We start from the raw sequence: 14,622 nt of genomic DNA, 5'->3' as shown, positions 1-14,622 counted from the left end.
CACAATAACAATAATCAGGGGCAAAATTTTTCTTTAAGTTTTTAAGTTATTCTCATTTCCATGTTCTCCATTCATTCTCTATGTAATTTGCTACAAAATCTAAGATAAGAAGTGTAAATAAAAATAAAAATTGAATGAGATACAAACACCATTCCAACTCTCATACCTTTATTTATATCTCAGGCAAGACTGAATCCATATTAAGACATTTCATGTTAGTTTCAAAACCCTCTGATCTGTGGCTTTGGTAGGGGGTCCGTGGAAATCTTTTTGATAAACAAACTTTATTTTGATGCTTTTAAATGCACTCTGGCACCTTATTTACATTCAAAGTACTATATATGTATTAATCATTGGAAAACTTAAATATTTACCACAAAAACTGTTATTTACTTTCCAGATTAATTCTGAATTGTAATGATAAAAATAGTGGCAGTTCTTAGTAATGAATATTAGATTGAGTAGAAAAAGACTACTGCACCACTGTATTATCTAGAGACGGAATAACAGTTATTAAATGTATTCAATTAAACAACGGTGGAATGTTACTAAGTAGGCCTACATTTACTCGAGTACTGTACTTAAGTAGGCTAAATCCCAAATATAAATAAGTATGATCCTGTAAATAAGCCTGATATGTCCCTCTTAACTTAGTGCAGTTATAGGTCAGATAATATAGAGTGGGGTGAAAAGGTGTATAAGTTCAGGGTGAGAATATTTGTTGTGGTCCTTGGTCCGTTAGGAAGAAAGCATGAGACTTCACCTCCCGACCCCCGTGTCCTGACACACAGATGGCAGCTGGAGGTAAGGACCTCCTGTAGCGGTCCTTGTCACAGTGGAGCTGGATCAGTCTCTTGAAAGTGCTCCGCTGTTTGACCAGGAGGTCGTTAAGAGGATGGGAGGTATTTCCCATGATGCACAACAGTTTGTGCTGCATCCTCTTCTTGTCATCATTCAGAGTGATTTACACTTCCCGAGAATATCATTATCTTTGATGTCCAGAACTTCAGAATACCTTGCTTACATAACAGCCCATATAAGGAGTTCATTTGTGTTTTTTGTTGGTCACAAGGTGTTGGGGGAGGAGCAGCAGACTGGATAGAGAGAAGGACATTAAGGTGAGGAGAGGTGGACCTGAAAACAGTACCATCTGTAAACGGCTGGAAACTGCAAAAGTCAAATGACATGATTTTATATTTGATTGATTGTGTCTGTAATGTGTCTTTTTTTACTCATCTGTCCTCAAGAAAACGCTGTAGGAACAGCTGTAAAACCACAGGGAGGGTCATCAGGAGCAACTCATCTGCCCCTGAGACAAGATCTAAGACAAGTAGAGGACAAACTCAGAGTAAGGAAACACCAGTAACTCAAAAATATTGTCTTGATACTTTGAGTATAGTGTTATATAAACATTTCATGTTACAGTATGACATAAATATGTTGTTAAAAAAAGTCAGTCCGAGTATGCCATAAAAATGTAAAAAAAAAATAAGTCATAGTATAGTAAGCCATAAAAATGTCATAACAAATGTCTAAAAATTGTCACAGTATAGTATGTAATAAGAATATCATAAAAATGCAAAGGATGTCGAAAAAAGTCGCAAAAAAATGATAGTATATACGTATATGTTGAAAAAAGTTCTATAAAAGTCGTAGTCTTGTATGTTGAAAAAAAGTCATTAAAATGTCATTAAAAAAGTCATAGTATATATAGTATGTTGAAAAAAGCAATAAAGTCATAGTATAGTATGTAGAAAAAAAGTCATAAAATAGTTAAAGTATGACTTTTTCAATCACTTTTTTTGTAGTATGACTTTTTATGACTTTTTTTAACAAACTATACTATCGTTTTTTTTTACATATTATAGTATGACTTTTTTCACATTTTTCGACATACTATACTATCATTTTTTTGACATTCTATACTATTACATTTTTATGACTTTTTTTAACATACTATACTATGACTTTTTTTTGACAGATTATATTATGACTTTTTATCAATTTTTGACATACTACACTATGACTTTCTTATATTTATTTTGACATGCTATACTATGACTTGTTTTGACATATTATATTATCACTTTTTATCACTTTTTACGACATATTATATTCTGACTTTTTTCGACAAACTATACTGACTTTTTTCGACATACTTTACTATGACTTTTTTCACTTTTTTCGACATACTATAAAACTACTTTTTTCACTTTTTCGACATACTATACAATTACTTTTTTATAATTATTTTTACATGCTATATAATGACTTGTTTCACTTTTTTCGACATGCTATACTATGACTTTTTTATCACTTTTTTGACGAACTATACCATGACTTTTTAATAAATTTTTTGACATGCTAAACTATGACTTGTTTCGACATATAACTTTTTATCACTTTTTTCGACACACTGTACTAGGACTTTTTTATCACTTTTTTCGACAAACTATAGTATGTCGAAAGAAGTGATAAAAAAATCCTAGTACAGTGTGTCGAAAAAAGTGAAAAAAAGTCATAGTATAGTTTGTCGAAAAAAGTGAAAAAAAAGTCATAGTATAGTATATCGATAAAAGTCATTGCATAGTATGTCGAAAAAAGTCACAGTATAGTATGTTTTAAAAAAGTGAAAAAAGTAATAGTATAGTATGTCGAAAAAAGTGAAAAAAAAGTCATGGTATAGTATGTCGAAAAAAGTCATAGTATAGCCTGTTGGAAAAGAGTGATAAAAAAGTCATACTATAGTATGTTAAAAAAAAGTTAAAAAAAAAAGTTATTGTATGTCGGAAAAAAGTGATAAATAAGTGATAGTATAGTATGTCGAAAAAAGTCAATGTATAGTATGCTGAAAAAAGTTTTACTATAGTATGTTGAATAAAGTGATAAAAAAGTTATAGTATAGTATGTCGAAAACAGGGATTAAAAAAAGTCACAGTATAGTCAGCGAAATACTATACATACATACATAGTATGTCGAAAAAATCAAAAAAGTCATAGCATAGTGTGACGTAAAAATTGATACAAAAAAAAGTCATGATATAGTATGTCGTAAAAAGTCAGTAAAGTATGTCCAAAAAAGTTATAAAGAAATATCATAATACAGCTTTTTGCATCACATTATTATGTAGATGAAGCAATACTAGTCTTGGTATAAGCTACTTGATTTTTTTGTATGTAAAAACTAATTTGTAAATAAATTTAACTTAATTTTATGATATATATCAAGTAAAACTACTATTTTGCAAGGATTTTTAGCCCTATATCTGATAGTGTTACTTGAGAAGATAATTGTTTCAAAACTACATCTCCAGTCTCGATTGACATGTTTTTAGTACTGGGACAAATACTGATATAGCACTTGCTATTTCAGTGGTGCAGTAGATGGGAGTTCTTTACTCACCCAAACACATATCATAAATGAATAGGTTTTCCTAAGGCCCTAACAAGTCTCATCCATCTATCGCTCAGCCTAGAGTTGTGGAAAGTTCTGATATAGCCAGGGCTCATGTGGTCCAATGCAATCCACAAGACTCATAGTGTAACTCATGGCTTACTTTGCATGGCTCCTCCCACTATTATATTGGAACAGAGTAAATATAACAAGAATATTGCTTGTTGTGTGGGTGTACCTACGAAGATTGGCTGGGATTACGTTAATACGTCTTGTTAAGGGGAAAAAAATGCACAATTTATTGTGTTTTGAATAAATGCAAATTAACTTCAAACTAGATATTAAATAACTTAATTAAAAACTTTATTGTTAATATCACAGATTTAATTATGCTACATTTACATCTGCTCAGATTTTCTTTTCTTTTTTTTTTAGTGATGATTTAAAAGCGCAAGTGCTGTTTGTTATGTGGAGGCAGTGAAAACTTGAGACATGTTCTAAGTTTCACTTCATGAGGCAGGTTTAGTGTAAGTAAGTATACCAAAAATACATTTCAACACTTAATCAAGTGTTGCAATAACCAAGTATAACTAAGTGACAAAGAATACAGAAGATGCATATTCAGTGCATTAACAAGTCAAGTTTCCTCATGAAACTCTCCGGCTGAACAGAGTGAAACAGAGACCTCATTCTGAGGTCAGAGAGGTGACTGTGTGGTAGTGGTAATACTAGACCATGTGTTTTCATCTTCTGCCTTAGCGACGTTCACACAGCATCTCTGCCCCTCCTCGGAGACAGCATCAATTAAAGCTTACTGTCACACATCCAGTGCATTGTCTCACACTAGCCTCTTAATGCATCTTGGACAAATGAGTGGAGATTGTGACCTGAGAGAAAACAATTTTCTTTTCAAACTGCTTCTTAAAACACAATAGCTTGGAAAGTGGAGCAAGGACATAGAATTATGCAAATGACAGAGTGGTTTGGTGATTGAAGTGTGCAGTCTAAATGGACTCTGGTGATAAAAAAAAAAAAAAAAAAATTCCAAACTTTGTTTTGTCAAAGAGTTTCCAGCTTGTAAGGTTTATGGTTTATACTGTAGCAGTGGTTGCATTAAATCTGAGGAGAGGCAAAGGGTGGAACAGTACCCACATTAGGCCAACTGTGGGATAACTTCACACATATGCACAACTACTGGTGGAGCCATGACACTCTTCTGATTGCTAATTAGTACTCGAATCGACTGGTTCTCAGTAGAACAACTTGAGGATTTCAAGCATGAACAAAATGTCAACGGCTCTAATGGCCTTTTTCCTCTGTTCTCTACTGCTGCCTGTTTCTCTCCACCCTTCCTCCCATCGCTGACACCAGCGGGTAAGGGTGGTGCCCCCCCGAAGTTGAGGATGTGTTGTCCAGCACCTCTCAAGTATGTCAGATGTTAAGATTGTGCCATGCCAACTGGAGACAGCACAAATTGACAGATTTGGTGAAGTGTAAAGTATAAGAAAATGAAGCCCTAGACATCACCTATGTATTCTCCAGTCTGCCTTTACCTGTGAGAAACATCAGGTACCCCGTCAGACTTAGCTAGTGAACACAGTATGAGATGTGAATGTGTTCAGTGTACGCATGTGTGTGTGTCTGTATGTGTGTGTGTGTGTGTGAAAAAGAGCAGGATGAAGTGCCAGCCTATCAGCTTCATTTTTTACATGCAGCCTGGCCTAATTAAGAAATATGGAAAAGGTTCAAGAGCTGTGAAGAGTAGTCTATTGACCTTCTCACCACTATACAAGAGAGAGAGATGAAGAGTGAGGCGGGCTGGAGATGGGGATGGTGACCAACTCTGTCAAGGGAAGGAAGGACATTTATAACGAGAACAATCAAGTGGCACCGGGAGCAGACGGCGAAGAGATCCTCCTAATAATTGGTTCCATTAAAGCCCTTTTAAAGTGCAACTCTCTCTGAGATAAGCCAAGGCACTGTCCGTTTGCTCATCTCCTTGTCATGGTAATTTAGCCAGGCTAAATGATGCTTGCAGAAGCTCACAGGCCTCTATTCTTGGAGCAGACAAAAGAAATATCATCTCACCCATAGGTTTGTGTAATCTGGAATTAGGCCCCATTTAGAGCGACACAGGCGGAGTGGTTTGTGTGGCCGAGGGCCATTGCTGCTGTAAATGGAGATTGAAGAGGTGGAGATAGGGAACAGGGAGAAAAAGAGATGGTAATATTTGACAAATGCTTTATCAGAATGTGCTCATCATGGCCCTCAATAGTCGAGGCAAGAGAGAGAATTGAGTAATATATAGCAATATATAGTATGTTTAGTCATTGATCAGTCTTGATATCACAATTGCAGTGTGCTGATGGATCACAGATTTGCTTTGGTTGAGCCAATGGGTGGTAATAGTCTTATTAGTACAGATAGCTACAACATTTAATGATGTTAGCTCCTTGGCCCCCGGACAGCCTACATGGCCAGAAAGATCGAGAAGAGCATAAGTGGGTCAATTTATTTTTTGTTAACCATTTTTAAATGATAATTCTCTGCTATGTAGCATTGATAATGCATTGATTACTAATGATGATGGTGGTTATTAGCTGATATGCTTGTATATCTGCAGTCCTTGGTCTTCCAGTTTCTATTTTGAATGACGAATACAGACTACTGCAACCTGCTGGTGTAAGAGAGTTAATTCATCTCACGCAGGCGCAGAACATGCATGCTAACTGGCTGTCGGCTGTTCTAGTGCAACTTGTCGGTCCAAAACAAAGGCGACGTGAGGGGACGTAAGGTGACGAGAGGTGACGCAACAGGCGGTCTTCATCGCTGCTAGTTCTCTGATGTCGGGTTGGTGTGTCTGGGCCCTTACAGCTAGTTAAACCCCTGCTGATATTTGAAGGGAGCAGGGCAGGGTGTGCGTAGTCACTAATTTGAAGGGAATGCATTGTTTCTTGATTAATTCACATAAAATCAAACAACAAATCTGTGCTTTTGCACACATCAAATTGGAAAAACTTGATTATTTTTCCTAGTTTATGCCTCTCTACATCACCGATCATCCTCAAAACTTTAATTCCCTCTTCATACACCCTGGTGTAGGCATCACTGCCATCTTTTCAACATGTCTGTCAAACTTTTAAAATGCATTTTTTATTCCAATATGATGCTGTATAGCAGAAATATGATTCACTTGGCCAAATTTCATAGTGGTGAGACAAGAAACACATTCCTTTAGGGAGAAAAAAGTTAATTTTGAAAACTGTCTCATGCAAAGGGATTATTACGGCAAATCATCACTTTATACAATCATGCAAACTACTGCTTTACTCACAGATTTGGCAACAGTGTATTATTGTTGCTTGCAAACATAGTCAAGTCTAATTGAACTGAACCTTATCATTCACCTAACATAAACAAACTAAAGACTACCTTTGCACTGCATGTTTCTGAACTAGTAATACTCATTTGGACATACCCTCTTTGGACTGGTCTCTGATTCTAATTGTGTTGTTGAAATAAGGCGCTGAGTCTTAAATTGAGCAACATTCCCCTTTAAATCAGTGTTTCAACACGACTATGTAGAGCAGCATTCCAAAATCATGTGTGAAATTAGTACAAATAACAGAAACACAAAAGCTACTGCAGCTGCTTTGATTACTTTGTTTTTGACACTCCAGCTGTTCATCCAGAAAGTAACTGCGTTGATTTGTAAATGTGTTTAACCACGAAGATGACATGAAAAGGAATATGCCAACACACCAAAGCATTCCAAATACATCCTGGGGTCTAAAACTAATTTCCAAACAACAAATAAAGAGTCTGACATGTTTTGAAGGGACAATTCATTCCCACATAGACAACTGAGAGCTGTTTTAGCAGACAAACGCTGGCATATTTTGACTGTAACTTCATACCAAAGCAAGAACTGATCACAACGACAACAAGCGAGTGGCCGTGTAAACATATCAACACAAAAGAAAGAAGGCAAAATCACCACGGGTTTGTGATGACGGGTGATCGATGCTTTGAAATGCAGCAGCAGGGTATTGTCATATGCCAGAGAGCTCTGAGCTTTGCAAAACTAACTACTCACCGCCTCTCTGATATCTCTTTTGCTAACAGACTCATTTGGATAAATAAATGTGAATAAATATTGGCCTCAATAATGCTTGTTGTGGGTTTTTTTTTTTCCCCGTCTCGTGTTGCCAGCAGCTATTATGAAAAATGTTGCTCTCTCTGCACTAAAAACTGGGAAAATGAGCCTCTTTTAAATGTTGCACATTTAATATTTATCAGCTTTCTATTAGAATATATGCACACTCAAATCGTCAGCCTATGTGATCTATCGCTCTGCTAAATTATGGTGCCACACAGCACAGAGGGGGGAAATTCATTACTGCTCAGGGCAATTTCCTCCCAAAACAAAAACATTTCATTCCGACGGAAAAGCCAAATTAATACTGGCTTTGCATGAACCCGATTTTATTTGCCAAAGAACTGCCACTTTCTCACTCACTTCATCCACTGGATGAAGGATGTGAGTTGAGAGCTGGGTAAAATGAGTTTCATGCGTGCGCACACACATCCAATTTCACTCACACTCTCTCTCAGTCACGGAAGAACACAGATTCCCCTCTTTCTTTCTCTTTGTCTTGCTCTCTCCCACACACACACACATACAAAACATACCTCTGTACATATACAGTACATACACATGCAAGCATTTCATCCTGCCTCACCAAAAGGCTGTTGTTTTCCGCGCTGCCTTGCATTTTTGACATCAAAGGGGCCTCTAGTCTCACAGTTGACTCTGGATGAGCCTGTTTGACGTCACCACATTGTCGTGTCAAGTTTTCACATCAATGGTGTGTTTACCTCGTTTGATAAGCCAAACCAAGACACTTGAACAACTGTGAGAGGACAATAATGAATAACTAAAGAAAGCCGCAATGATTCCCCCGATGAAAACGAGGAGGTTAGACGTGGCATAAACACTTAACGCATACGTATAGATTTTAGTGAACGGCTGTCTTGTCTGCATTCAAGGGACAACTTTCACCACTGTTCTTTGACGCACTTTGTTTTTTTATTAAAGAACTTATACCTCTACATCACTCGAATCATAGCTCTTCTGCTCGTAACTATTATTAGTGGCCTTCCTTCCTCAAAGTATGTTTGCATGTGTGTGCACGTGCGTGGACGTGTGCGAGGCGCTTGCTTCGTTAATCTAAATGACTGCTTCACTGGCTGGATTGCCTTCTCATATAATGTCACCTGATTTATTCCCTTTGCTCATAATCAAGTATTTGTTTATGGTTTGAACATAAAAAACAATCAGGATTATAATGTGTGATGGATAGCGTCACATGCTGCTATTTATTTGGCCATAAAGACTTGGTGAAAAAGTCATCTAAAACGTGCAGCGTGCTCCGGATGCCAAGAAGGTCAGGGACACGGATGGGGGGGGAGGGTGTTGGGGCAGAAACATGCAAGGAGGGATGACAGCTGATTTGTTCAGTAGCTTTGAATAGCTGATGAACCTGCGAAGCCCAGAGTCCTGTTAAAATTTTAATAAACATGGCGGAGGCCTATTGACTGGAAGTGAAATATGCACATTGTTCCCGGTGCTAGCTGGCCCAGAATGGAGCAATCATGTTTGACAATGTGCAGTGCAAACCTTTCAATCAGAGTGAAGTCTTATTTTGCTGAATATTAAATACAAGCTCTATTCTGCATGTGTCAAGTGAATTTATAAAGCTAAGGAATATGATTGCCTCCAATTGACTTGCAACTCTCATCTCCATAAATATGATTCAATAATGAATCTTAATACAATAAATTTATGGCTACGAAGAGTGTGTGTATATGTGTGTGTGTGTGTGTCCACATGTCTGCACAACTACCTTAAATAATATGTCTCTTCCCTTTACTATATTCACTAAACCTGTGTAAATATTCTCTACAAAGACAAGTTATTATTTACTTCACAGGAAAACCAAATTGGACATGACTGCCGGTAGCAGAATAACAATAAGCCAACTTAAAATTTGCACTTTTCCCTCACATCGTTTTTTATGGATCCACACTTGTCTGTTGCAAACTGACAACGCTCATTTCTTGATTTGCCGCCTACCTCTTCAAAACCTTGTGTAAATGTGTGTTGAGGAATTCTATTTTTATTTACTGCAGTCGCGAACATAAAGGCTTTGTCACATACATATAGCTGTGAAGACAACTCAATCAGAGGACAACAGTAAAAACGGCTATGATTGATGATGTGAAGCAAACACAAAGCAAGCAGTGGGAAAAAAAAGACTGAGGGTTTGTTGAGTGGTGTGATGATTTATTTGCTTAGCTGCCACAGCAAATAAAAATGAAATAAAATCAAACACGTAAAATAATTGCGGCCTAGATAGTGACTTTAACAATATAGTATATACACTATAATGACAACACCTGCCATTGTTGTATTAGTAGTAGTAATATTAGTTATAATGGAAGTAGTATTAACAAATATATTATCATTATGATTCAGCAGCTTGCTAACATTAGCCACAGTCCTTTAGCAGAATGGGGTTTTTGAATTCTTTAATCATGTTTTGGACCTGAAATTTATAACTTATAACCTTTCTAGTATTATTAAATGTTGTGCCATCTGCACCATGAATTTAAAGATATAAAAAAAGTACACACTGTCCTCATACTCCGGTTGCTTTACTGCCGACATTTCCCCTGAAGAATCAGTGAGGCAGACAGTATATGCATTTGCATACATACATATATTTAACCCCCACTAATACCCGGACTCATATGTTAACATATACACACACACACACACACGCACAGACATATGTGCGCATGTATGTACACAAACCATTTGAGACAGACCTAAACACAGTTTACTGAACCCCCCACTCCATATGCCTCAGACATAATATTGCAAGTAGCCTTGAAAATGCAATGTTTGGGTCAGGCCGACTTGCACTTCTAAGTAATTTATAATATGCTTTACTCCAAGGTATTGCACAATCTCATTATCATTAGATTTTTGCATATTTAACAACACTTTTTAATTAGAAGGTATTTTATTATTCATGTACATAATTTGAGGCGAGCTCAGGCTGCATGCTTTTCACGATGAAGATGGAAATAGATGAGGTGGGGAAAAAAACAAACATGCAGACATTTTTTTTTTTCCTGAAATGGAAAAAATTTTGGTTTGTAGTCTTTAACTGGCAAGTGATTCCACACACTACTCTGGTAATGGCTCTTTTAATTTAGCTAATAGCTATCATGTTGTGTACCTTTATGCATTTGCTAAATTCTTAGCTCTGGGAGTTGTCTCCCGATGCTGGAGCTGTAAGTGTGCTTTGGCTCTCAACGTAGTAGCATTTGCTGCGGCTATGCTCCTTGATGTATTATTAAAATTGGAAATGGACTCCAGGGACAGCATCTAGTTATGTGCTTTCATTTGCCGAATAAACCAAGCGTTGTTTTCATCTTTGCTCATGATTGTTAATGGCGCCGCTGATGAGAGGGGTGTGTGTGTTTTCTCCCGCTCCCTTTATCAGTGCAGGGGCCCGTTATTATGCAGGCCAAATAGCCAAGCTGCTGATTTTGTTTTAGGTTTTCAATTAGTCATTTGACTAAGCACATCTGTTACTGGCAGAGGCCCAGAGTATGGACGAGTCGCTGTCACCTGCTCGGGGGCCGACGGAGCGCAGAAGCAGCAGGGCTATCAGGGCCCCTTGGTGGCTACAACCACTTCAGAGCTCCTCAGGGGTGTGTCCTGGGTCCCCTCACATTTTACAGCCAAGTCTACAGAGGAAAGGTGCTTCCAGAAACACCCACAGCCTGTCTCTCCCCCCGTTCTTCTGCTCCGTTAAAGCCCCAGTCTGTGGAGACTGTAGTGTTTAAAGCCCCTTTTCCAACAGTAACTAATATAACCGCCGTTGCAACGTCGGTTTGAGGTTTAGAGACCACATTCACAACTCACCCCACAGTCTGTGTGCGTATCTCTATATATTTCGTGTTTGCTTTTGATTGTGTCTTAATGATTTATGTATAGCAGTCTGCTTATTTTTTCTCTCCCCATGAGTACTAAAATTGATGAATACACAATGTGCCTTTCTTTGAAGGGCTGCGAGTGCGGAGCTGTTTAAATGTGGACCAATGCAAATAAACAGCCTACTTCCTGAGCTGTCCCTGCCGCAACTGAAGGAGACGTGCTATTTAACTCTGTTCGCCCCTCTTGAGCGCTGGGATGTGCGCACACATCTTTCCAACATATTATATATACACGTACATGCAGGTCCTTCCCTCTGCCACAATAAATATCATTAACTTGGCCAAACACTCCTTTATTATTGAGCCAAAATAACAGCGTGGAAAGCATCATTAAAAAGCAATATAATGTGTACTCCATGTTGTATGTTGACAGTAGATAAAACGGTTGCTGATTTAACTTGAGGATTATCATTTCATATTGTGCCGTTAGTATTTGCACTATGGTAATTAGAAGCAACAGAATAAAAAGGCCTATTTATATATCCACTGTGTAATGGGCCTTTGTGAAACAACAGCATGGGTGAGATTTACTCTGTTGTGCGGAACAAAAGCACTACGTCACTTCAAAAGTCAGCAAAGCTCCGTTTCATTATGGTCAGCGATTTCCTGAAGGACCGAGGCTGTCCAATACCTCAATCACATTAAGTCCCAGCCCGTTTTGGGAAGCGAGACAGTAGTCAAGCCCCAATAGAGCCGCAGCCAATCTTTGATTGTCAGAGTTCAGGGAGGGTTCAGTCAGTAGCACCGTCGTCTCTGCCTGATCCAAGAGGGACTCCCACGGGGCTTTAATAAAACATTTTGCTCATTGTGGAAAGTAATGACCAACAATGTAAACTTGTGACTCGACAACAGATGTTGGCATGCTTAGTGGAAACAAGGTGCTGTAAAATTAATTTCATTTGAATTATTTACTGCATGCATTACGTGCTTGAGGAAGTAGATTGGGGGGGGGTTGGTGGATTGGTTGGCAACAACAACAGAAACGTATTCAATTAAAGGTGAAATAGTGGGATAGAGGGTGGGGGAAAAATGGAAAAGAGAGTGATCACATGTGTTCTCTCTCGGAAATCAAATAGGAATCATAGCAACGCTGACATCGCCCCTGTGATTTATATTTAATAGGGTTTTATTATTTCATATTGTCACTTCAAAGGTTGTGCCAGGAAAACTTGCGGGAGATGTTTTCCAAATTAAATTAAGCCAAATTAATATCTGGAGAACAAGTAAGGGGGCACTGTTGTTTTCTTTCAAGTGACTGGAGTGAGAGGGAAAAAAAAGTTTTGTCAAATGAAATCAAACCATAATGATTCTAAATAGAAGTATGTCATGGCAGCACAAGCCTCGTCTAAACACACATCAGCATGCATGGGTAGACAAACAGAAAGAGAGATGCGGAGAAAGAGAGGGAGACAGACAGAGTAAAAGCTCATTCGGGGTAATCTGCTCTGCCGAGCTCACAGAGAGTTAAAGACAAGATGACTAATGAGATGTGGAGTGGAACAAAACTCTCCCTGAGCCTGAAAACAGATGTAGAATCACTGAGAGTCAACAAAGCTGTACACGCACACAGACCATAAGTAATATAGGGGTTGCAACTAACGATTATTTTCATCGTTGATTAATCTGTCGATTATTTTTTCGATTAATCGATAAGTTGTTTGGTCTATAAAATGTCAGAAAATTGTGAAAACGTCCTCAAATGTCTTGTTTTGTGCACAACTAATAGAGGAGTCATAGAGGAGTAAAGAAACCAGAAAATATTCACATTTAAGAAGCTGGAATCAGAGAATTCTGACTTTTATTCTTTAAAAAATTACTCAAATCAATTATCAAAATAGTTGGCGATTCATTTAATAAATGACAACTAATCGATTCATCGTTGCAGCTCTAGTAATATGGACCAAATTTATTAAGGAGTTTTGTGTGTATTTTATCATTTGGTTAAAACCGGGATGGTTTGGTGTTTTACTTGAGCCTATGGAGTGAGTGATGAGCCTTCAAAATGAAGGAAGGATAAACAAAGTGGATATTTAGTGAAGCGTAAACTCATCTTGTATGATGACTTACACATATTTTCTTTGGGGAATTTACCAGAAATTTTGAAGAGACCATGTATTATTGTTATTGCACATATATTAAAGTTAAAAGCTTATGGGTAAATAAGATCTGATATAGTCCAAGGACCCCTCATATACACCAGAACCTTATCACAAGCATTTTTGTGTTTCCATGTATCCTATGTTTCCAATTGTCACAGATCTGTTTGGCCACACAGAACTCTGCCAAGTAGGCCGTATTTCATGTCATATCAGCAGGCAGCCAGCGGCGTGACGCCATCAGAACGGGAGAGATGCTTCACCTGGATTTCCTTCATCACCCTAACCTCTCTGGCAGCAGCCAAAACAGCACGTAGCTACCGTTAGCACCCTGCGATGTGGAAAAATAACAGCGGGCGCTATTGATATAAATATATTTCCTCCTGTAGTTGGCCCCCCTAAGTTATTCATCCCCGTGTTTATTTTCTTTTTGGAGCCCCAGTCTTTGCTGTGCAAAGGTTGCCTTTGTTTGTGATGGTCCTGCAGAACAGCTCAGCTGAGTGTGAAGTGCTGGGATACAGGAAGTAGGGCTGCTCTTTAACCTGAGCCTTGTGATAAATGGAGACACTTAACAATAGTGTATCCTGCGACCTGGACCTGGAGCTGCTGACAGCAGCTTGTCCTCACTGTGTGTGTCCTCTTCTTTTGGAAGAAACCTCTCCTCAGCTCTACAAATAGCATGATGATATTTCCATTATATAGGCTATGTTGGTTAGTTACTGCCAACAATCCAAATGCAGAGATCCTGGTGCTATATGCAGAAAATGCTGCAGGGGGTTAGAGCTGAGACGGCCTTTCCCAGGAACACACAGTGACCTTTGGCGCTCTGATATAACGTCATTTTTGTGCAACCAAACCTGAGAGAGTTGTACCATGTATGATTCAGCAAATAGATGTATCCAGAATGTTTATATCACATCTCTCCTGCTCTCTTTGCTCCTCTAGTTCTGACATAGAAACACACATCCACACACACACCTACACCAACACACACACTGTCCTACCAGACGCTTGTTGTGTCCTTGGTATGTAATGAGCGCTATATGGCCAATAATAGTGCTA

The 14,622-nt window shown here is 38.2% G+C and overlaps 1 long non-coding RNA gene across 1 annotated transcript in view; it reads right to left on the bottom strand.

The window, feature by feature from the left end:
* Positions 1 to 1,230: 1,230 nt before the first annotated feature.
* The window catches only part of LOC119479853, a 128,030-nt gene continuing 114,638 nt past the window's right edge, over positions 1,231 to 14,622 (bottom strand). The window contains exon 6 of the long non-coding RNA XR_005204765.1: positions 1,231 to 1,321. This is a non-coding gene — a long non-coding RNA (uncharacterized LOC119479853). The remainder of the gene's footprint in view (positions 1,322 to 14,622) is intronic.

Source organism: Sebastes umbrosus, chromosome 2 (assembly GCF_015220745.1).
Source record: "Sebastes umbrosus isolate fSebUmb1 chromosome 2, fSebUmb1.pri, whole genome shotgun sequence".
NCBI classification, from domain to species: Eukaryota; Metazoa; Chordata; class Actinopteri; order Perciformes; family Sebastidae; genus Sebastes; species Sebastes umbrosus.
Note: the sequence above shows the minus strand (reverse complement) of the source record. Positions and strands in the feature narration are given on the sequence as shown.